This window comes from Peromyscus maniculatus, chromosome 4 (genome assembly GCF_049852395.1).
Source record: "Peromyscus maniculatus bairdii isolate BWxNUB_F1_BW_parent chromosome 4, HU_Pman_BW_mat_3.1, whole genome shotgun sequence".
In the NCBI taxonomy this organism is placed as follows: Eukaryota; Metazoa; Chordata; class Mammalia; order Rodentia; family Cricetidae; genus Peromyscus; species Peromyscus maniculatus.
In genome coordinates this window covers 139,225,661-139,247,303 of record NC_134855.1, presented here as the reverse complement: position 1 = coordinate 139,247,303, position 21,643 = coordinate 139,225,661, and the positions used below count along the sequence as shown (strand labels likewise).

General features: G+C 54.8%; 1 protein-coding gene across 2 annotated transcripts in view; it reads right to left on the bottom strand.

Moving 5' to 3' along the window:
- Positions 1–21,433, bottom strand: part of Ripor3 (RIPOR family member 3) — a 76,175-nt gene extending 54,742 nt beyond the window's left edge. Inside the window, exon 1 of one of the 2 annotated variants that reach the window (XM_042276858.2) lies at positions 21,052–21,433. The gene's annotated coding sequence lies outside the window, so the exon portion shown is untranslated. Of the gene's footprint in view, positions 1–18,432; positions 18,881–21,051 lie in introns of those variants that run through there. The other variant, XM_076571109.1, reaches the window with a different exon arrangement.
- Positions 21,434–21,643: the final 210 nt, after the last annotated feature.

Here is a 21,643-nt window from a genome sequence, read left to right as displayed (position 1 = left end):
CCATCTTTCCTGGGGATGCCCCATCTGCGTGTGCACCCCATCTTTCCTGGGGATGCTCCATCTGCCTTTACACCCCATCTTTCCTGGGGTTGCCCCATCTGCCCTTATACCCCATCTTTCCTGGGGGTGCTCCATCTGCCCATGCACCCCATCTTTCGTGGGGATGCCCCATCTGCCCGTGCACCCCATTTTTCCAGGGGATGCCCCATCTGCCTTTACACCCCATCTTTCCTGGGGGTGCTCCATCTGCCCGTGCACCCCATCTTTCCTGGGGGTGCTCCATCGGCCCATGCACCCCATCTTTCATGGGGATGCCCCATCTGCCCGTGCACCCCCATCTTTCGTGGGGATGCCCCATCTGCCCTTGGACCTCACCCTCCGCACCTTATACAGGGCTGCTGTCAGCCTGGCTGTCACTGATTCTCTGTGGCTGTCCTCTTCCTCTCCCAAGGCGACACCCATTCAGTACACACAGTGGCCAAGGGGTAGGGGCAGGCACCAAGACTTCCCCCAGGCCTGTGGGTCAGCAGCTGTCCACAGGGCTCCCCTTCCCTCTTCGCAGGGTCCTGGTGAGAACACTGGCTAGATCAACACTCTAAGCTCGTGAGAGAGAGCTAGCTCAGCAGCGGCAGCCCACTGTGACCGCCTTCACTTCAGCGCACATCACACAGGGCTGCCGAGTGGACGCCCCTTCTGGACTGTCCTCCAGGCTCCTGCCTTCCCCCTTTGGTCGGGGGATACTGGAGCATGAGAATAGGGGTCCCAGGGGCACCAGCAATTTGCTTTCCCTTCAAGAAAACTGACTTCTCTTCGATGGAACATCTGCCATGTTGCCCTGCTTGAGAGTGGGGGTCTTCCAGGGCTGACTGCCAGTGTTCCTGATCTCACAGTGGAAGAGGACATCAGTGTGCCCGAGTTCTCCATGGACAGCAGTAGTTGAACGCTTGTTCTGAGGTGCACTGGCCTGTTCTAAAGCACCAGTGGCTGTGGAGCCCTGACTTCCCATTACCTCAACTCTCAAAACAGGGACAGGCCGAGGGTTGGGATTGTGCAAGTCTCTGAACTCTTGTCTGCAGTCTCCTACCGTCACAGGCTCATAGAATCAGAGAGATTCTGGATCAAGTTGCTGTACCAGCAGGCGAGACTGTCACTTTGGATCTGTGGTGCTGAGGTGGCTTCTGAGTCTGGGTTTGTATGGGGTTCTGTATTCCATTTGTAATGCCTGCCATAAATTAAAGGGGCAGTTGTTTTTGTTTTTTGAGAGAGTTTTGCTCTATAACTCAGATTGGCCCAGAGCTCACTGTATAGGTCAGCCTGGTCTCCAACTCAGGGTAATCCTCCTGCCTCAGAGTGAGCTAATATGCCTAGCTTAATCTTTCTTCTAAAAGGTAAGAATTCTTAGGGTAAAAGACCCCATTTTGTTTGTTCTCTCTGTCTCTCAAGCCAGTATGATTCAGGGTTTCAGAACTCAGGCTCCAGGACCACGACCAAGGGAGGGTCTGGCTAATGAACGTGACATCACAACTTTGTGGATTTCCCCTTTAATCTGACAAGCCCAGAGGCCTAGGATACAGTTAAAAAGGACATTGGTTTCTTGGAATGCAGGAGAGAACATTCTGGACGTTTATTGTTGATTATTCTTCATTTTATTTTATTTTATTTATTTTTTAAAGATTTATTTATTTATTATGTATACAGAAGAGGGCACCAGATCTCATTACAGATGGTTGTGATCCACCATGTGGTTGCTGGGAATTGAACTCAGGACCTCTGGAAGAGCAGTCAGTGTTCTTAACCTCTGAGCCATCTCTCCAGCCCTATTCTTCATTTTAATAGCTCATCATGTAGCCCAGATCCTCCTGCCTCTGCTTCGCTCTCTAACTCTGGGGTCACAGGCCGGTGACGTCACACCTGAAACACAGTCTGAGTGGTCAAAGACCCTGCTCTGGTGACGAGTTTAACAAGGTACCCTAACTCTTCCATGCGTCCATCCCACCTTCCCCCAATACAAACGTTTACCAATGGTTTTTTCCCTTGGCTTCTGGGCTCTAGAAGCCCCTTGGGACGGACCTCCAACTGTCAGTTGACAAAGTCTCCTCCCACTCATCTGTCCCTCGAGGGAGCGCTGAGACCCCCACCCCCACCCAGAGGTACTCCTCAGCGTTCTGCACTAGTTCCAGACATCCTTCTCAGACAATGTGAGGGGCAGGCTCAGATCTGATGTCCAGCCACGGCATGCCTGATGTCTGGCTCTAAGAGATGCCCTCTGCAGGGGAGCCAGGACAGCGGAGGTTCCTGAGGCAGACAGACCTGGAGACAAGCCCAGCCTGCCACTTTCTTGCTTTGTGGCCATGGACAAGTCACTTGACCTCTCTGAGCTTCTTTTGCTCTTCTGTGACGTGGGGATGCTGACATTGCCCACCGTGGCGACTGTCTGAGACAACACAGCAGATGGCGGGCACGCATGAGTGCTCTGGCTTCACCCTGAGGTGAGCTTACACTGCGCTGACCCGGAGAGGAAGGGTTTGGGACCTTTGCTTCCTCGGCCATGAGGTCCTCACCACTCCACAGCCACCTCAGTTTGGGGCTCACCCTTCCAGCCCCCGGAGAAGCCACAGGTGGCATAGCTCGTTCTTCCCAGTGCACAGGTGGGGAAACTGAGGCTGGGCCTTTGCCCAGTTCCTATAGTCAGCTGACAGAGGTTTCTGGCCACATCATCTTGGACCTCAGCAATGAGGCTACCAGGACAGAGGGAAAGGCATTCTAAGCAGTGGGTGTAAGGACTCTCCCACCTTTACCTCGGGCCTCCGTTTTTCCCCCCTGCCAGCCTCCCCCCCGCCCCCGCCAGCCTCTCCCCCTCCCCCCGCCAGCCTCCCCCTGCCAGCCTCCCCCCCCGCCAGCCTCCCCCTGCCAGCCTCTCCCCTATCAGCCTCCCCCCCCCCTGTCATCTTCCCCAGGCAGCCTCCCCTCCCCCATCAGCCTCCCCCCTTCCTCCTGTCAGCCTCCCCCGCCACCAGCCTCCCCCATCAACCTCTCCCCTGTCAGCCTCCCCCCTGCCAGCTGCCCCTCTCCCCCCATCAGCCTCCCCCCTCCCTGTCAGCCCCCCTTGCCAGCTGCCCGCCCCCTCAGGCCACCCCCATGCTGCCCGTCTCCAGGCCCATGGCGGCCAGGCCCTCTCTCAAAGGCTTCCCTGTTGCCACTTTGTCCTTTGATCTGATCCCTCCTGCTCTTCCTGGAGGCTCTTCAGTTCACTGCCTTGAACCTGGGAGCCGACGAGGCTTTACACACTCACAGGAGTACAAACACACACTTGTTCACACATGTACACACGAACACGTGCAGATAGGTGATTGCCCACCGGATCGCAAATGTACATGCTTGCACCTATGTGCACCCAGGAGCACAAGTGCACATGTGAACACTCACAAGTGTTCACACGTATACATGCACCCATAATCACGTAAACACACACTCGTCTGTCAGCCATTCACTGCTCATTTGGCCTCCTGAGGGCCCCTGGCTCAGGTTCACCTCTCATGACCCCTGGAATATGGCAGATGGCCACCTTCCCACATAAGTAACAGTGTGGCAGACTACGCACAGGATAGCTTCTATGACAGGAGGAGTTTGGACACGACTGTCCTCCCTCTGGCTTTTCTGGGAACCCCAGAGTGAGGGAGGTTTGCAGACAGGCGAACCTCAGCCACTCCAGTGCTGCATTTTGCTACCAGTGAACTGAGCTGTCATCGGCTGGCGTGACCCCCGACACCTCCCCAGCAGCCAGGGGTGGGACCTGGAAGCCCTGTGGATTGAAAGGAAGCCTGGGTTCCACTTTCTCTGGCTACACTGGTCCCTCATGGTCAGGCTGGGGAGCAATATGCTCCTACTTAGGTGAGGGACGGCTCGCTAGGACAGGAAGTAGCGTGAACGCAGCAGAACTGGCAGTGGCCGGCGAGGCAGTGGCTCAGATGCGGTAGAAAGGATGGAGTGTTAGTCAAGGCAGAGATGCCTCATAGCTGTATTCTGGGCCCAGGGTGTCCCCTCTCCCAGCTGCCACCTGCATGAAGTTCCAGTTCCCCATTTGGGACCCACAGCCTCCTAAGGGAGGGCTGGCTACAGGAGCAGAGGGGAGTTTGGGGCAGAGCACTACCTAAGCCCAAAGGATGGAACGGACCACAGCGGATACAGACAGGCTCCCTGTTCCTTGTCCATTGGTGGTAGCTGAGAGATGCCAGGTGATTGGAAGAAAGCAAGGAGAGAGGGGAAGGCAGGACGTTAACAGGACGGGGGCACACCTAACGGCAAAGGGTGTGCGAAGAGGCAGCGACGTTCAAGCAGGGTGCAGTGGCACACACCTATAACCCGTTGACTTTGGAGGCTGAGGCAGGAGGGTTGCAAGTTAGAGACCAGCGTGAGCTACAAAGCAAGGCCGCAGATGTGCTCAGAGATAGGGTGCGTGCCTAGGGCCAGGCCCCGAGTCTACTCAGCACTGAGAGAAAGAGAAAAATGTGAGATGTTAATCTCCCTGCTGACCTATAACTCAGGATACAACAGGGGCATGCGTGCTCAGCATGCTCAAAGCCAGCCTGGGTTCCATCCCCAGACCCGCAAAACAAAAATTAAACCAGGCACGGCATAAGCACCTCCCGCTCCCCTCATCCTTTCCCTCCTTCTCCTAGGCTTGCTCAATAGAACAAAGCAAGCCGCCATGCTGAAGATACCCTGAAGGCCACACACTCAGAGAGCCTGCATGCAGCCAGCAGCCTACAGAAAGCTGAATCCCATGTGACAGTTCACATTGTCACCTGACTAGATCTAAAGCCACCCACGAGACAAGCCTCTGGCATGCCTGTGAGTGGTCATCTTAATTAGGTTAGAAGGTGGGCAGATCCAGCCTAAAGGTGGGATGTCATTGCAGGGGCCAGGGCCCCGACTGAAAAGGGAGACGAGGAGCTGAGGACTGCATGCTTCCCCCTCTGCTTCCTGGTTGTGGGTGACACTGTGACCAGCTGCCTCACACTCCTGCCCCCAGGACTTCCCCACCATGGTGGACTGTACCAGGAACTGTGAGCCAGAACGGACCCTGCCCTCCATCAGGTGACAGAAAAGGGAACCCCAATACTCCCTCAAGAGAGGTGGGGAGCAGCCTCTGCTGACCCCTGGATACAGTTCCATGACAACCCCTGAAGTGGCACACCCAGGGCAGCCATGCTGGGTGCCCACCCCACAGAAAGCATGAGGTAATACACGTGTGTCCAAATCCACCAAGTTGTGGGGTCATCTGGTATTCAGCAGGAGACACTCGTACCCTTGTCAGCTCTTGACCCCTGGACCAGTTACCTACCTGATCTCTGACTGTGTCACCTCCTCTAAAGCTGGGCAGGGACTGTAGGTCAGTATGTGTGCTCAACATGCTCAAAGCCCGGGGTTCCATTCCCAGCCTCGCAAAACAGAAGTTAAACCGGGCACGACAGAAGCGCCTTCCCACATTATAGGCTCGCTCCTAGGACCAAGCATTTTCTTGATCCCATGTCATTTTTATGAACATTAAATAACACTTAATGGTATGGTGGCACACCATCACTCTGTCATCCCTGCACTCAAGAGACTGAGGCAGGAGGATTATGAGTTTGAGCCAGCCTAGGCTACATCCTCAGACCTTTTCTCAAAAAAAAAAAAAAAAAAAAAATCAGGGCTGGCTGAGGAGATGGCTCCATCTATAAAGAATTGGCATGAGTGGGTTTGATTCCTAGCACCCACGTGAAAGCGAGGTGTGACACACTTCTAATCAGAGGTAGAAAGATTCCTGGGGCCACTGGCCAGCCTGCCTTGCCTATTCAATGAGCTCCAGGCTCATGGGTGTCTCTTCCAGGAAGTCCTCCATCCTCACTCCACTGGGCAAGCTCTTCGGGCCTCAGAGAAGCAGTGCCTGGATCTGCCTGTGGTCAGGAGAAGCCTCAGAGGCCTGTAAATGGTCATGGAAAGGGTGTGTCTGTCCAAGTGCCCTTGGCCATGCCTTCCTGGGCTCTGCCTTCTCCCTGGATGACTGGCCTGGGGCCACTGTTTCCCACAAGCCTGTATTAGGCTTGGTGGAGACAAACAGCATCGTATAGTTAAAAGCTCACCCTCATGGGGGTATAGCTTCATTACTGTTCTACAGCTGTGAGGAGACACCATGACCAAGGTAACTTATAAAAGAAATCATTTACGTGGGGGCTTGCTTACAGTTTCAGAGGATGAGTCCATGACCATCATGGCTGGGAGTTTGGTGGCAGGCAGGCAGGCATGGTGCTGGAGCAGTAGCTGAGAGCGCACATCTGACCCACAAGTTGCAGATAGAGAGAGAGACAGGGCCTGGTGTGGGCTTTTGAAGCCTCCACCCGAGTGACACACCTCCTCCAGCAAGGCCACACCTCCTAATACCTCCTCAACAGTCCACCAGCTGGGAACCAAAGATTTAAATCCATGAGCCTTTGGGGGCCACTCTCGTTCAAAACACCTCAGGTGTCAGCACTAACTGGTCTGGGTTCCACGGTGAAGCCGAGGCTGCTTCTTCTTCTTCTTCTTTTTTTTTTTTTTTTTAAGATTTATTTATTTATTATGTACACAGAAGAGGGTGCCAGATCTCATTACAGATGGTTGTGAGCCACCATGTGGGTGCTGGGAATTGAACTCAGGACCTCTGGAAGAGCAGTCGGTGCTCTTAACCTCTGAGCCATCTCTCCAGCCTCAGCCAAGGCTTCTTAAGTGTGCAGGGGTTCTAGGAACAAAGTCTCTAGGACCCCCAAATCTGGGCTGAAACCACCAAGCTCTCTCCCTATGCATCAGAGGCCTCCACTTCACCCCTCTCCTGACCATGATCTATGGGACAGACCTCAGCAGTGCACATCTGTCTCCCCACCTTCCTGTGGGCAGAAGGGTCCAAATGTCTGGTGGCATGCCTCTTCTAGACAGAGGTGGACACAGGCCTGAGTTCCAGGTGTGGGATTGGCTGGCACCCCTCAGGCAGCTTGCCTGCAGCAGACTTGGAGGGCACGGGGGGGCTTCCTCACAGGTCCACTGCCCTCAGCTGGTCTCCCGTGAGGCCTGTGGGCTGCTGGGCTGAGTACTGAGGGGCTCCCAGATGCCCTCTGAGGCTTCTCACGGGCACTTCCTCAGACTGTCACCCCGGCCTTTGCCACCGAGATAACAGCTTTGAACCTTTAATGAGATGTCACTGGGGGCCCTCAGCTCGTGGAATCCCGTTAGCCATACTTCCCGAAGGCCCAATCGGCTGGATTTCTACCCAGGCATGTGGCTGGCTCCTGACCCACCCTCATCTCCTTAGGGGCCTCCAGTCTGCCCACTGCTCTCCCTGCTGACACAGCAGCTATTTCCTAGCCCCAGAGCCCCAAAATTAGAACCCTGCCCACCTCCACCCCCACCCTAGATCCACCATCTCAGAGCAGCAGACCTCAGCCCAAGCAGCTACATCCAAGACAAGGATCCCCCATGCATGCGGGAATGTAAATTCCTACCTCATCTGGTAGCTCAATCCTTTGTCTCTGTCAGGCCCTGTCTGGCCTCAGCGCTCTCCTCCACATCAAAGCAATGGCCACATCCTTTCAGTGCCTTCTCCAGGCCTGGCCCAGGAGGTTCCTCCTGATGACCCCGCAGCTTTTGGAAACTGTTTCAGAGCATTTAAGATCCTTGTCACCAAAACAAACAAGTCACTGTTTTCTCTTTTTGACAGGATCCTTCTATACAACCCTGGCTGTCCTTGAACAAACTCACTACATAGACCAGGCTGGCCTCAAACTCACAGAGATCCACTGCCTCTGCCTCCCAAGTGCTGGGATGAAAGGCGTGCGCCGCCACCACCGCTGCCGCCGCCGCCGCCGCCACCACCACCACCACCACCCAGCCACAAGTCACAGTTTTAATGGTCACTTTGCAATGTGTAGCCTCAATACTGAGACTCCTCCAATGTTGCCAGATTCACGAGTGCTGTGCCCACTCCAACACATGGCTGGTGTCTTTCTTTCCTTTTTTTTTTTTTTTTAAGGTTATTTTATCCTGCCAAGAGACAGTGAGTGTCTTCTAGGCAAGACAGACAGCTGTTGCACTCAAGAAATCTCACCAATGTGGTTGCCTGTACAAGATCTGCACAATAACCACACAGTCACTATGCTGGTGTAAATGGGAGCTATTCCTTGAGGCCTCATCCCTACATGAACTGATGGCTTCCAAGAGTCAGTTTTCTCTAAGGATGAGCACCCTGACAGGCAATCCAATCCCAAGGATCAGCCCTAAACACATGTACATATGGGCAACAGTAAATGGATGCAGTAGAGTGTGTGTGTAAAATGGTAATAGTTATAGACAAGGTTATGAATTCAAAAGGAGGTGGGAGGCTCACTGGAGGACTGGAGGGGGAGAGGAGGCAGTGAAATGATGTAAAATACAGTACTCGTGTGTGTGTGTGTGTGTGTGTGTGTGTGTGTGTGTGTGTGTGTGTGTGTGCAGCACACACATACTCCGGTGCCCTTGGAGAGGGCATCAGATTCCCTGGAGCTGGAGTTATAGGCAGTTAAGAACTGCCCTATTGGATTCTGGGAATGTAATTCTGACCCTCTGCAGAATGTCATAACCGCAGATAGGGAGAGTCTCCCTATTCCTGCACCTCCCACCCCCACCCCCACCCCCACCCCCGACTTTACCAGCCTAGGGCAGGAAGAGGCAGTGGGAGGTATACCTGGAAGATGGTGAAGCCAGGAAAAAGTGTGTTTCATCTGTGGGAGTTCCGGCTCTTGGGGTGGGGTGGGAGGGTCTCAAAACCCCACCAGCTTCAGAGGCAGAAAGAAGTCTCCCAGAGTTGGCATTTGCTGGCCCTGTGACCTCAGGAAACTGAGTGTACTTCTCTGTTCCTCAGAGACCATCACAGGCCAGTAAACATCACAGGATGGTCGCTGGAACAGAAGTACCTGGATCACACTGGGCATGCAGTGTGGGTGAGGTCACAGTGGAAAGGGGACCCCACCAACAGTGGCGTCTGTCAGGGGGTGGGAGGAGATGTAAAAAACACTGTAGACGTGTGACCAGATTTGGAAATAGGTCTTTACAGATACACGGTGAAGGGGAGGTGGTCCTGCATGGGGGCCAGCCTGAATCCAGTGGCCGATGTCCTCACACAAGGGCAGGACACACAGAGGAAGGCCATGCAACTTCCAAGGAATGCGATTCAGCAGCAGAGTGTGCACCTACCTAGCATGTTCAAGGTTCTGAGTTCGGTCCCTAGCAGTGCCATAAGCAAACAAACAGACAGACAGACAGACAGTGGCTTTTAGCAATAGTGTGTGGGACCCTTTCAGCATCACCAACAAATAGACAGAGGTGGCTGCCAGGCCCAGGAGTCCTCCAAACGCTGCACACCCACTACACCAAGCAACAGTGTAAGACAGCCACTGTAGTGCCTTTGATCCCAGCACTCTGGGGGCAGGAGGATCAGAAGTTCAAGGTCATCCTCAGCTACTCGGTGAGTTTGAAGCTAGCCTGGGCTACATGAAACTGGGTCTCAAAACTAGGGGGAGATTTACCAAACTTGGTAGTGTACGCCTTTGATCCCAGCGCTCTGGAGGCAGAGGCAAGCGGATCTCTGTGATTTTCAGAACAGCCTGTCTACATAACAAATCCGGGGTCCCAGGCCAGCCAGGACTGCACAAGGAGACCATGTCTCAAAAATAGAACAAACCCAGGGGGAGTGAGTCACAAGGCCCCTCCCTGATGACTGGCAGTTCCCAGCTGCTGAGAACGGAGAAGACATTTTCTTCACTGGTGTAGCCTCCGGTAAGGAGACTGTGCTCACATAATGAGCACATTGGGCCAAAACAAAACAAAACAAAACAAAAAACCCAAAAAACAAAAAAATGAAAGTAGAAATGGGGAGCTAGTGAGGAAGGGGTCAGCAGGTGTAGAAGGGGACGGAGAGGCGTAAGGGATGACTATGACCAAAACACATTACATACAGTGAAAGTGAAAATGTCATAATAAAAGCCATTATTATTACGTGATTCATATGCTGATAGACATGTATACAAAGAGGAAGCCATGGCTACTACCCATGCCCAGTTTGCAGCGGGGGATGATGGGACTCAGAGCTGAAACGAAATTTCTATTCAGACTATCTAGTCTTCCAAGAGCCGGCTCTGTGCGCCAAGCTAGGAGCCGATTTCTCAAGCAGGCTTCATGGTGACAGGTTCTCTGTTGACATCCTGAGACTGTGACACAGCTCATCCTACACTACAGGTCTCAAGGCTGGGCAAAGCCGGGTCTGTCCGACTCCAAGGCCTCTGCCAGGTCCCTTTGGGCAGCCTTGGTGGTGGTGTTGGATTTGACCATGGGATCCGGGTAGGGAGAGTGGCAGAATGCACCCGTCTGCTCATTCACTCCAGGGCTTCTGATAGCAAAGGCAGGGCTAGCATGGATGGCCCAGCTCATACACTCAATCTTTTGAGTCCCTGAGCCCCAACATCTGGCTCCCCAAGCCCTGAGTTTTCTATCATCTTTCCAGCGAGCAGCAGCAAGAACAGAAGGAGACAGAGGCGAGACCAGCCTCGCTGCTGGAAGATCCCCACCAGGGTCCGGAGTGTTTTTCCACCAGGAAGCAGCCCAGTTCATCTGAGTTTTTTCACCCTTTGTCCCAAGACGCAAAAATGTCAGAAATGCACAAGGGCTCTGCCATGGAGGGACACGAGCTCACCCCATGTCCACTTCCTGCAAGGGGTGGAGGGTCAGGAGCTGCCTCCGGGGAGTGGGTCTGCCTTTGGCTTGGCTTCTTCCCCTGGGATGGAGGTGGGGTGAAGCCCAATCCTAGGCTTTGGCTCCCCCACCTTTGAAATGGAATGGCCATGCCCTGTCTGTCATCTCACAGGCCACACATATGTCTCCCAGGCTTCCTCCTTTATTCTCTTAAGGCTCAACAAGCCAGGAGCAGTGGCGGGGCAGAGGGTGAGGCAGGAGGATTGCCAAGAGCTCCAGGCTAGCTGAGCTCTGCAGTGACCACGCCAGTGAGATGCCAGCTTGGTAGGACAACCCCGAGAACCTGAGTTTGACCTCCAGAGCCCACACAAGGGTCAAAGAGAATCAGCTCCAAAAAGTTGTCTCTCACCCCACATGTCCACTGTGGCACGAACACACATGTATATGCACATAAGAAGAATAAGTAATTAAGCTACAATAACAAGCCAGGCGGTGGTGGTGCACACCTTGAATCCCAGCACTCAGGAGGCAGAGGCAGGCGGATCTCTGGGTTCAGGGCCAGCCTGGTCTAAATGAGCTCCAAGATGGCCAGGGATACACAGAGAAATCCTGTCTCAAACAAAACAAATAATAATAATAACAACAACAACAATTAACAATTAGGATGAACAACACAGAAAAGAATCCATCTAGCCCCAAGGTCCAGGCTTATATCAGGTGCGCTCAGCTCTGTCAGTCGGTCCCTTTGTATCCACTGGGTGCCAATTGCTTGCGTGCCTGGCGAGATATCAGCAGTTGTTAACACTCCTGACCGGCACACCAGCAAGCCGCCATGGCATCGGCCGGGACCCGAAGCCCTGTGCTTTCTGCCTCATTTAATCTCAGGCTCACCCTGGAGCTCTGTGCTGTCAGCAGCCTGGTATCCAAGAGCGCTTAGCAGAGAGAATGGATCAGGCCAAGACCACAGAGCCACCCATCTCTTCCCGCTCTGCTTCCTGCAGCCTGCAGGTCCCCGTGGCCCAGACGTCCCCAAAAGCAGGACATTTCCCCGCACTAGTTTGGATTTCTCGTGTTCCACATGTCTCATGTCTGTGAGGCTCCTAGACCTTCCTGTGAGCTGATTGACAGTTTCCGGGTTTTTGGATGAGGACATACAGGCTGGGGCTTTAGGGGTGTAGGCACCAGAATGTCGGAGCAGAAATCAACAGCTTTGACCTCACATCTCAGGGTCTGACCCTCCAGATATGAGGGTCGAAGTCGGTGACAGGTAGGGCAGAGGACACCAGGCCGTGGGGGAAGAGGCCCTGGAAGGACCACCGGAGCCTCATGGCACTGTTTTTCTCTGTCCAGACACACAAAGACACCTACCAGGAAGCTGGGGGCTCAATGGCCCTGCCTGCCTCACCCTTCTGAAACGCTCAATGGTACTTCACTCACCAAGGGACTCGGGAAGAATCTTTCCTGCCGGTCTCCTGCCCCACCCCACAGGCCCGTCTGCATGCCAGGCAGGGCTGGCCTGTACTCCTGGCTCCTTGTCCTGCAGGTCCAGGGCTAAGGTTACTGCAGGATTCACACACCTGAGCAGGGCACACAAAGCCATGGGCATTCGACTCCGGCACTGTTTGCAACCAGGAAAGACCTGAGCCTGTGCCCCCCACCACCAGCACACACACCACCACCACCACCACCACACACCAACACCAGCACACACATCACCACCACCACCACACACCAACACCAGCACACACACCACCACCACCACAAACACCACCACCCCACCACCACCACACACACACCACCACAACCACACACACACCACCACTACCACAACCACACACACCACCACCACAACCACACAAACCACCACCACAACCACACACACCACCACCACAACCACACAAACCACCACCACAACCACACACACCACCACCACACACACCACCACCACACACACACCACCACCACACACACACCACCACCACACACACACCACCACCACACACACACCACCACCACACACACCACCACCACCACACACACACCACCACCACACACACACCACCACCACACACACACCACCACCACACACACCACCACCACCACACACACCACCACCACACACACCACCACTACACACCACCACCACCACCACCACCACATACACCACCACCACACACACCACCACCACCACTACCACACACACACCAACATCACCACACACCACCACTACCACAACCACACACACACCAACATCACCACACACCACCACCACCACAGACACCACCACCACTACCACACACACACCACCACACACACACCACCACCACACACACACACACCACCACACACACACCACCACCACACACACCACCACTACACACCACCACCACCACCACCACCACCACATACACCACCACCACACACACCACCACCACTACCACACACACACCAACATCACCACACACCACCACCACCACTACCACACACACACCAACATCACCACACACCACCACTACCACAACCACACACACACCAACATCACCACACACCACCACCACTACCACACACACACCAACATCACCACACACACCACCACCACAGACACCACCACCACTACCACACACACACCACCACACACACACCACCACCACACACACACACCACCACACACACACCACCACCACACACACACCACCACCACACACACACACACCACCACACACACACCACCACACACACCACCACTACACACCACCACCACCACCACACACACACACACACCACCACACACACACACCACCACAGAGGACAGGGTTAAGCTGCACAGCACAGCCAACCTGTCACCCCCAAAGCTAGTGCTGATGAAGGATTCTGCCTCTACCCCTTCCATGGGTACTCAGTTTCTTCCTCACCCCGAGGGACTCCAACCGTCCCTTCAACACTCAGTGACTGAGGCACCCAGCGGCCAAGTCCTCGTGCGAGGCTCCTGGCTAACAGCTTGGGTGCTACAGTCTGGTGCCCATTTGGAACCATCTCACAGCTGCTCTGTGTTGCCAAGTGTTCCCATCCTCCGCCAAGAATGCTCTGGAACCTGAATAGAAATCCTCAACATCGTTGTTCTGTGTTCAGCCAGCCTAGGGAGCCGGTGAAGTCAGGACAGGCAGCCAGGGCCTCTGCCTAGGGTGACAGGGGTCACAGGACAGTGGGACCGTGGGTTTCTTCCTAGCTTCCAGAAAAACCAAACAATCTGGGGGACCCCTCATCACCAGTGGTCAGCTTTGTGGGACCCCTCATCACCAGTGGTCGGCTCTGGGGGACTCCCTCATCACCAGTGGTCAGCTCTGGGGGACCCCTCATCACCAGTAGTCGGCTCTGGGGGACCCCCTCATCACCAGTGGTCAGCTCTAGGGGACCCCCTCATCACCAGTGGTCAGCTCTGGGGGACCCCTCATCACCAGTGGTCAGCTCTGGGGGACCCCTCATCACCAGTAGTCGGCTCTAGGGGACCCCCTTATCACCAGTGGTCGGCTCTGGGGGACCCCTCATTACCAGTGGTCGGCTCTGAGGGACCCCTCATCACTAGTAGTTGGCTCTGGGGGACCCCTCATCACCAGTGGTCGGCTCTAGGGGACCCCCTCATCACCAGTGGCCGGCACTGGGGGACCCCCTCATCACCAGTGGTCGGCTCTGTGGGACGCCCCCATCACCAGTGGTCGGCTCTGGGGGACCCCCTTATCACCAGTGGTCGGCTCTGGGGGACCCCTCATTACCAGTGGTCGGCTCTGAGGGACCCCTCATCACTAGTAGTTGGCTCTGGGGGACCCCTCATCACCAGTGGTCGGCTCTGTGGGACCCCTCATCACCAGCGGTCTGCTTCATGGCTGGTCTGCAGGAGGAAAATACATTGTGTGTGTGTGTGTGTGTGTGTGTGTGTGTGTGTGTGTGTGTGTGTGTGTGTGTGTGTGTTGTGGGGGGGGGCGGTGCTGACAGAATCTCTTAAAGTCAAGGACCTTGACTTTCATTTGCTTCTTTGTTTTTTGAGACAGAGTTTCTCTGTGTAGCCCTTGCTGTCCTGGAACTCACTATGTAAACTAGGCTGGCCTTGAACTCACAGAGATCCTCCTGCCTCTGCCTCCTGAGTGCTGGGACTAAAGGCGAGTGCCCCACCACCCAGCTAACAACGATAATTTTTAAAGAAAACAGAGATGGGAAGTAATCTGCTCAGAGACACACAGCACTTCAGGATTTGAGTCCCAGGTGTATGACCGAGGACTTAACAATGTTAAGCTGTTGGGCACTATTGGTAACTCAGGGCGGGGAGAACCAGAGGAGCTGGACACACAGCCGTTCTGTCACTTACAAGCCGTATGATTGTCACTCCTGTGTCTCAGTCTCCATCTCTGCACAAACTCGTCAAGGCATCTCTGTTTTCAGGATCCAAGGGAGGGGTGATCCAGTGAGTGTGGGGTATGTGACCCACCCAAGGGAGGGGTGATCCAGTGAGTGTGGGGCATGTGACCCACCCAAGGGAGGGGTGATCCAATGAGTGTGGGGTATGTGACCCAAAGCAGGGGTGATCCAGTGAGTGTGGGGTATGTGACCCACCCAAGGGAGGGGTGATCCAGTGAGTGTGGGGTATGTGACCCACCCAAGGGAGGGGTGATCCAGTGAGTGTGGGGTATGTGACCCACCCAAGGGAGGGGTGATCCAGTGAGTGTGGGGCATGTGACCCACCCAAGGGAGGGGTGATCCAGTGAGTGTGGGGTAGGTATGTGACCCAAAGCAGGGGTGATCCAGTGAGTGTGGGGTATGTGACCCACCCAAAGGAGGGGTGATCCAGTGAGTGTGGGGTATTCAGCCCTGTGTCCATCGCAGAGTAGAAACGTGTCCTCTTCCCATGGTGTCCCTAGAGGCCGGTGCCATAGGGTCCTAAGTCTCCATCCTGACAGGTCCCCCTGCAGTCTAGCTGTCAGGTTCCTACCTCTCTGGGAGCAATCACAGCACCAAGACCCAGGACATGCGGTCAGCCACCACAGGCGGCCCTCAGGGGACACCACACCGGCAGCCACAGCCACTGTGGAATCAGAGCCCATACTCGGCTTGCCTTGGCTTTATCTGGAATAAGGAGGCTTTGTTAGGTGGTTTTACAGGGGATGGAACCCAAACCCTTCTGCATTCAAGGCAAGTACCTAAGACCAAGCCTAGTCTGAGAAGACCGCAATTGCCCAGGGCCTTGGAAGGGAAAACATGAGAGGAGAATCCACACAAAGGCCCTGGGGCAGTCCCCAGCCTGACTGAGAGAGGCAGGTGTGGAGAAGGTATGTTGACCTGGAGTTAGAAAGGTTTGGATCCTTCAGGCCTTGTATTCTGAGTGACAGGGAGCCAGCCCAGGAAGAAGCAGGCAAGAACAAAGGATGTGGCTTTGCTGAGACAGTGGAGGTGATCAGAAGCCATGGATTTCTGGATCATTGTTGGAGGGCAACACCATCACAATTCCATTTTTTTTTTTAACTGAAAAGTAGAAGCTGCTGGGCTCTGCACAAGTATGTCAAAAAAGTATGGGACCCGATTAGAAAGTGTTTGTCAAACTGACCCCTGTAAACCCAGCTTAGAAGGCAGACAGGTGGAGCTGTGTGTGTGTGTGTGTGTGTGTGTGTGTGTGTGTGTGTGTGTGTCGCAGAGATCACAGGACAACTTGTGGGAGTCAGTTTTCTTCTACCACGTGAGGTTGGGTGGCAAGCGCCTTTACCCACTGAACCGTCTGACCAGGCTGGAATGTTCAGGCGAAAGGAAGACGTGGGGAATAACATGGGTGGACCGAGCTCAGGGTGCGCTCAAGCGTGCAATCGAGCATGTGGTGCTGGGAATGGAATCCAGAGCCCACACAGGCTAGGCAAGAGCTCTGCCCCTGAGCTACATCCCGCCCAGCCTGCTCTTGCAAAGTGCCAAAAGGAAGGAGGGAGGGGGTGGGGGGTAGGAGGAAGGACTTGCAGGCAGAGATGGAGGTCTGGAACAGAGACACCTGACTTCAGGAGCGTTACCAGGCAGGGCACAGGAGTCCTGAGGATTTTGATGGGGAACCACATGGACATCTGGAATGTCCCCTTGCCCAGACAGTCACATACCCCCTCTGTACGCTTCCTGCCACACCAAATAATAAAACATGACACACTCTTAGCCCTTTTTAAATCACTACGGGCCTGCCCCCACCCCCCACCACAGCTACACAGCTTAGCTAACGCCCCCCACCTGGGCCTCCTCCTTGGCCAGGCAGGAGGAGAGGCGGGACTTGGGCATGAGAAAGATTTTCCTTGCTCTGGCCGGCTCCAGGGCGGCTGGAAAGGGCCCACCTGGCTCCTAGGGTTTCTAAAAATAGAACGCTGTCTTAACTCATCTATAGGGCTGGCTTAGCTGTTCCTTTGAATTGTTCCAAGACGTTGTTTCTATTAGCACCGTCATTCTACGCACGGGAAAATAGAGGCTGGCAAGATCAAGACGTGAAATGGCATGCAATTAACCAGAAGCTGCCACTGACGGACCTACGACGGACGGACAGACGGACGCTCCTCGGATACAGAGAGCAGGACCAAAGATGCAGGGACCACAGGTGCAGAAGCCAAGGTACAAAGACCCAAGTGCATTAAATGAAGCGTGTGTCCCCACTCTGATGGCCTTGGAGGAGCCTGGATTTCTCTCCTGGAGACAGTCCCCCGTTCTCACCCCAGGGCTGGAGCCAGAGAGCGCAGGTTTGGATGTTTGTCCTTCAGTGAAAGAAAGAAGCCGAGGGCTTGGGTCTGACACTCCAGGACGGTGGTGGCCGGGCCATGACAAGATCTCCGAGCCCTGGGCAGTGCTATGGACATCAGGGAACCAGTGGTGTGGTGCCTAAGGCTTATCAACCATCTCCTGGGGCTCTGTGTTCACACAAACCCATACACACACACACACACACACACACACACACACACACACTGAGAGAGAGAGAGAGAGAGAGAGAGAGAGAGAGAGAGAGAGAGAGAGAGCGAGCAGTATATGGCAATCAAGAATGTATATCTTACACTTTACTAATAAAAATAAAATGTCCAGGTCTGGAGAGCTGGCTCAGTGGTTAAGAGCACTGACTGTTCTTCCAGAGGTCCTGGGTTCAATTCCCAGAACCCACATGGTGGCCCACAACTGTCTGTAACTCCAGTTCCAAAGACTCAAGCCTCCCAGTCCTGTCTCCTGGCCTCCTTGAGCACTGCACACATGTGGCACACAGACATACACACAGACAAAGCATGCAGACACACAAAATAGAAATACTTATTTAATAGCCAGGCGTGGCAATGCATAACTTTAGTCTCAGCACTCAGGAGGCAGAGGTAGGCAGATCTCTGAGTTCAAGGCCAGCCTGGTCTACAGAGTGAGTTCCAGGACAGCCAGGGCTACACAGAGAAACCCTGTCTCAAACAAAACTGCTTATTTAAAAAATAAAATACTACTACTCCAAGATTTACATAGCCAAGCATGGTGACATACGCTCCTGTCCTAGCCCTCAGGAGGCTGAAGCAGGGGCATCACACGATTTTTCTGAAGATTTCAAACGATCAAGTCATTTCATGGAACCTTTTTGGCAGTTTTTATCCCGACTCTTGCATGTGACAGGGAGTGAGAGAGTGTGGCTTTGTGGGAAGCCTGGTGCCGTCCCTTTACCTCAGTGAGTGAGCCAGCAGCAAAACACAGTGTGGGGATCCACTGGGTCACCAGATGTAGGCAGCAAGAAGGCAGAGGCAGGAAGTGATGTTTCGGTGAAACGCTTCACGCTGGTCACTTCTCAAACCCAACACTAGACAAAGCAGCGAAGCAAGCCCCAGGTTGGATCTCTGGGCAGTGTCCCACCAAAGCTAACTTCAAACTGCGGCGACGAAATCGCTGACCGTGGAATCGGGAAGCGCTGTGCAGTGACCTGCCACCCTTCCATGTTCCTGCCACTCAGACGTGATAGGACGCAGCTCAGAGGCTTGGAAATGACACAGTGAGTTGTGTGGGGCCAGGACATGGCTTGGACACAGACTACACTCTCAGCACAACTGAAGCCCTGGCTTTGTTCCCAGCACAAAGAAAATGGTTTCCAAAATGCCGGCTGCGGAGCCAGAGAGGTGACTCAATGGCTAAGAGCACCAGCTGCTCTTCCAGAGGACCAGGGTTCAAATCCCAGCACCCACATGGAGGCTCATAACTGTCTGTAACTCCAGTTCCAGGGGATCCAGTGTCCTTTTCTGGTCTCTGAGGACACCAGGCTACTTGGTAAGGCTATCTCAAAACAGCAAGAGCTGGCACACAGCCCAGCAGCAGAGCACTCGCTGGCCTGTGCACGGCCCAGAGTCAATCCCCAGCACCACAAGTGAAAAGGAGAAGCGATGAGCTCTGTGTACTTGTTACCTGGTTTAACCAGAATGTATGGTGAGTTAACATAATTCTGGGTTTAGCAACCAGTTCTCACCCAATTCCTAAGAATCTGACAGTGGGTTTTCTCAGGAAGGCTCCCCAGCCCCTGTGCGGGAACCACACAGCAAAAAAAGTCCCCTGTCAGGTGAGTTTAGACCACTCAGTGGGTCGAGGCGTTTGCCTTCACAAATCTGGAGCCTTAGCTCTGTCTCTGGGACCCACAAATAGCAGAAGCTCTGAGACCTGTAGGTGACATGGCAGGAGCCCAGCCAGCAAGGTCCACCGCATCAACCCCTGGGCTGTTCAGCCCTGAGGACTCCAAGCCTGCAGCTGACAGGCCGGCAGCCATGTCTCCAAGCCCACCAGCGTTCCTGGTACCCCACCCTCCCACTGCACTGGAGTTCTCCCAGATACCTGTGGAGCAGGATGATGGACCGGAGAACTCTCCAAGCCCCACCCCTACCTACCATCCCCACGCTCACAGGTCTGGAGGAGACCCAGCCTTGTGCATCCGAGACAAACACCTTGTCCTGACCTACAGTATCCCTGCCCTGGGAATGTTCCTGCTCAGAGTCCCAGAATCCAGACTACAGAAAGGAGAGATAGCATCAAACAAACCCATTGTCTTGCAGATGGGGAAACTGAGGCTAAGATAAGCAATTGGTTAAAGTCACAAAAACCAGGTTCCCTTGGACTGAGAGGGCTCTTGGGACCACAGCGCAAGCCTCCAATTACCCTCAATGCATGGGGTTCTGAGTCCACCCCAGAAAGGGAAGGAGGTCCACCCCAGGGCTGCTGCCCAGTGGAACATTCCAAAGGAAGACAGGCCACATCTGGGTGTTGAGACCTTCACCTCTGGCTGGGAGCCTGGCCCTGGGGGCTTCCCACCTGCTGCCACCCTGCTGAGGACTTCCTGGCTCTGGAATGTAACTGGACCTCCTTCCTAGTGCCCAAGCTAACTTTGTCTACAACCCACTCCCAGGCCACTGCCAGCCGCAGCAGCAGAGACGGATATGCAAATAGCCTGCCATGGTATTAATACGAGATTCCCCCCAGGGGAGGCGTGTGGAAAGTGCTGGTGTGTTTCACAATTCTGTTTTGTCCAGAGGAGCCGCGCGGGGGCCCAGAATGATTTAAAACAGATTTTTGAAAAGGCAAAATAAAATTGGAACAAAACCTAGTCAAGGCATGAGCCACGCTCCCCGCCCCCAGCTCTCTCCCACCCCTGATCCTTTTTCTCTCAAGTCCCCGGGGACTGTCTAGGCAGCGAGGTGAGGCGGTGGCAATGGGCAATGTGGTCCCAGCAGAGAGCGCCGGCCCAGGAGAGCAACCATCGCCTTCCTGACAGCTGAGGGGGGCTTGGAGAACGGAGGCTGCATGCGTCCTCCGCCCCTTCCTAAGGCAATAGACAGTCTAGTCCACTCCGACCATGCCTGGAATAAAGACGCCGCTCCATTGCTTGTCAGTTGCACTGATGGGTTGTGTGACCTAGACAAGTCACTCCATCTCTCTGAGCCTTTGTATACAAGGAGTGTGTGTGTGGGGGGGGGGGGGAGTCGAACCCTCTACCAAGAAGGGGGAACCCCGGGGATTCCCTAAATATTCCCTGTACCAACCCGCTTCAAAAGTGCCCAGCACTACGCCTGAGACATAGTGTCATGCAAGAGCCCCTTACAGATTTTCCGGATAACCACTCTGTTTAAAGATGGACAGGGACACACGGAGGCCCAGAGAGGGAAAGGAATTTGCCCAAGGCTACACAGCACTGTTATCTCGGCTCTGATTCATACTCCTTCTCCTGGTGCTCCAGGTGAGTGTGAGAAAGCGGCCCCTCCTCCCTCCACCTGCACGTGCCAGCCTCCTGGGGGCCGTGTTGTCACTCACCGTGGAGCGGTCTGGTCCTCCCGGACGGAGCCCCACCGTCCTGCGCCGGCTGGCTGTCGCTGTCCGCGGGCAGGCGGAGCTCCTCGCAGCCCGCTGGCCACCGCGAGTGCTGGTTCTGGGAATGCACTCGGTGGCCCCTGTATCCGGCTGTCCCCAGCTCTGGCCGCTGCGATAGAGCTTATCTGGCGGGTGTCAGGGTGCAGCGGCCGAGGGACCGGGGTTCCCGGAAGCCTCCAGCCCCGGCCCTGCGCCCCCGGATGCCGCGCTGGCCCGTCGTGTCACCGCGCTGCGCGGACACTCCCCTGCCGTAGCTGCAGGAGGCCACCTCCTACTCCCATCTCGGCTGATTCCAAGTCCGTGCAAGGCTCGTGGCCCCCGAAGACTCAAATTAACTACGTGGCGGGCGGGGTGGGGGGTCCGATGCCTGCCTGGCCTGGGAGGGAGCGGAGGGGACGCCTGGAAGTTTCTGTTTACTGCGCTGCGCGGGGCTGCAGCTAATCACTCACAGGCAGGGTCGGGCTCCCTCCCTCCAGCTTCGGCCTTTTTAGCTCTTTCTGGGGCCTAGTCCCTTTCCTCCTAGCTAAGGACCGAT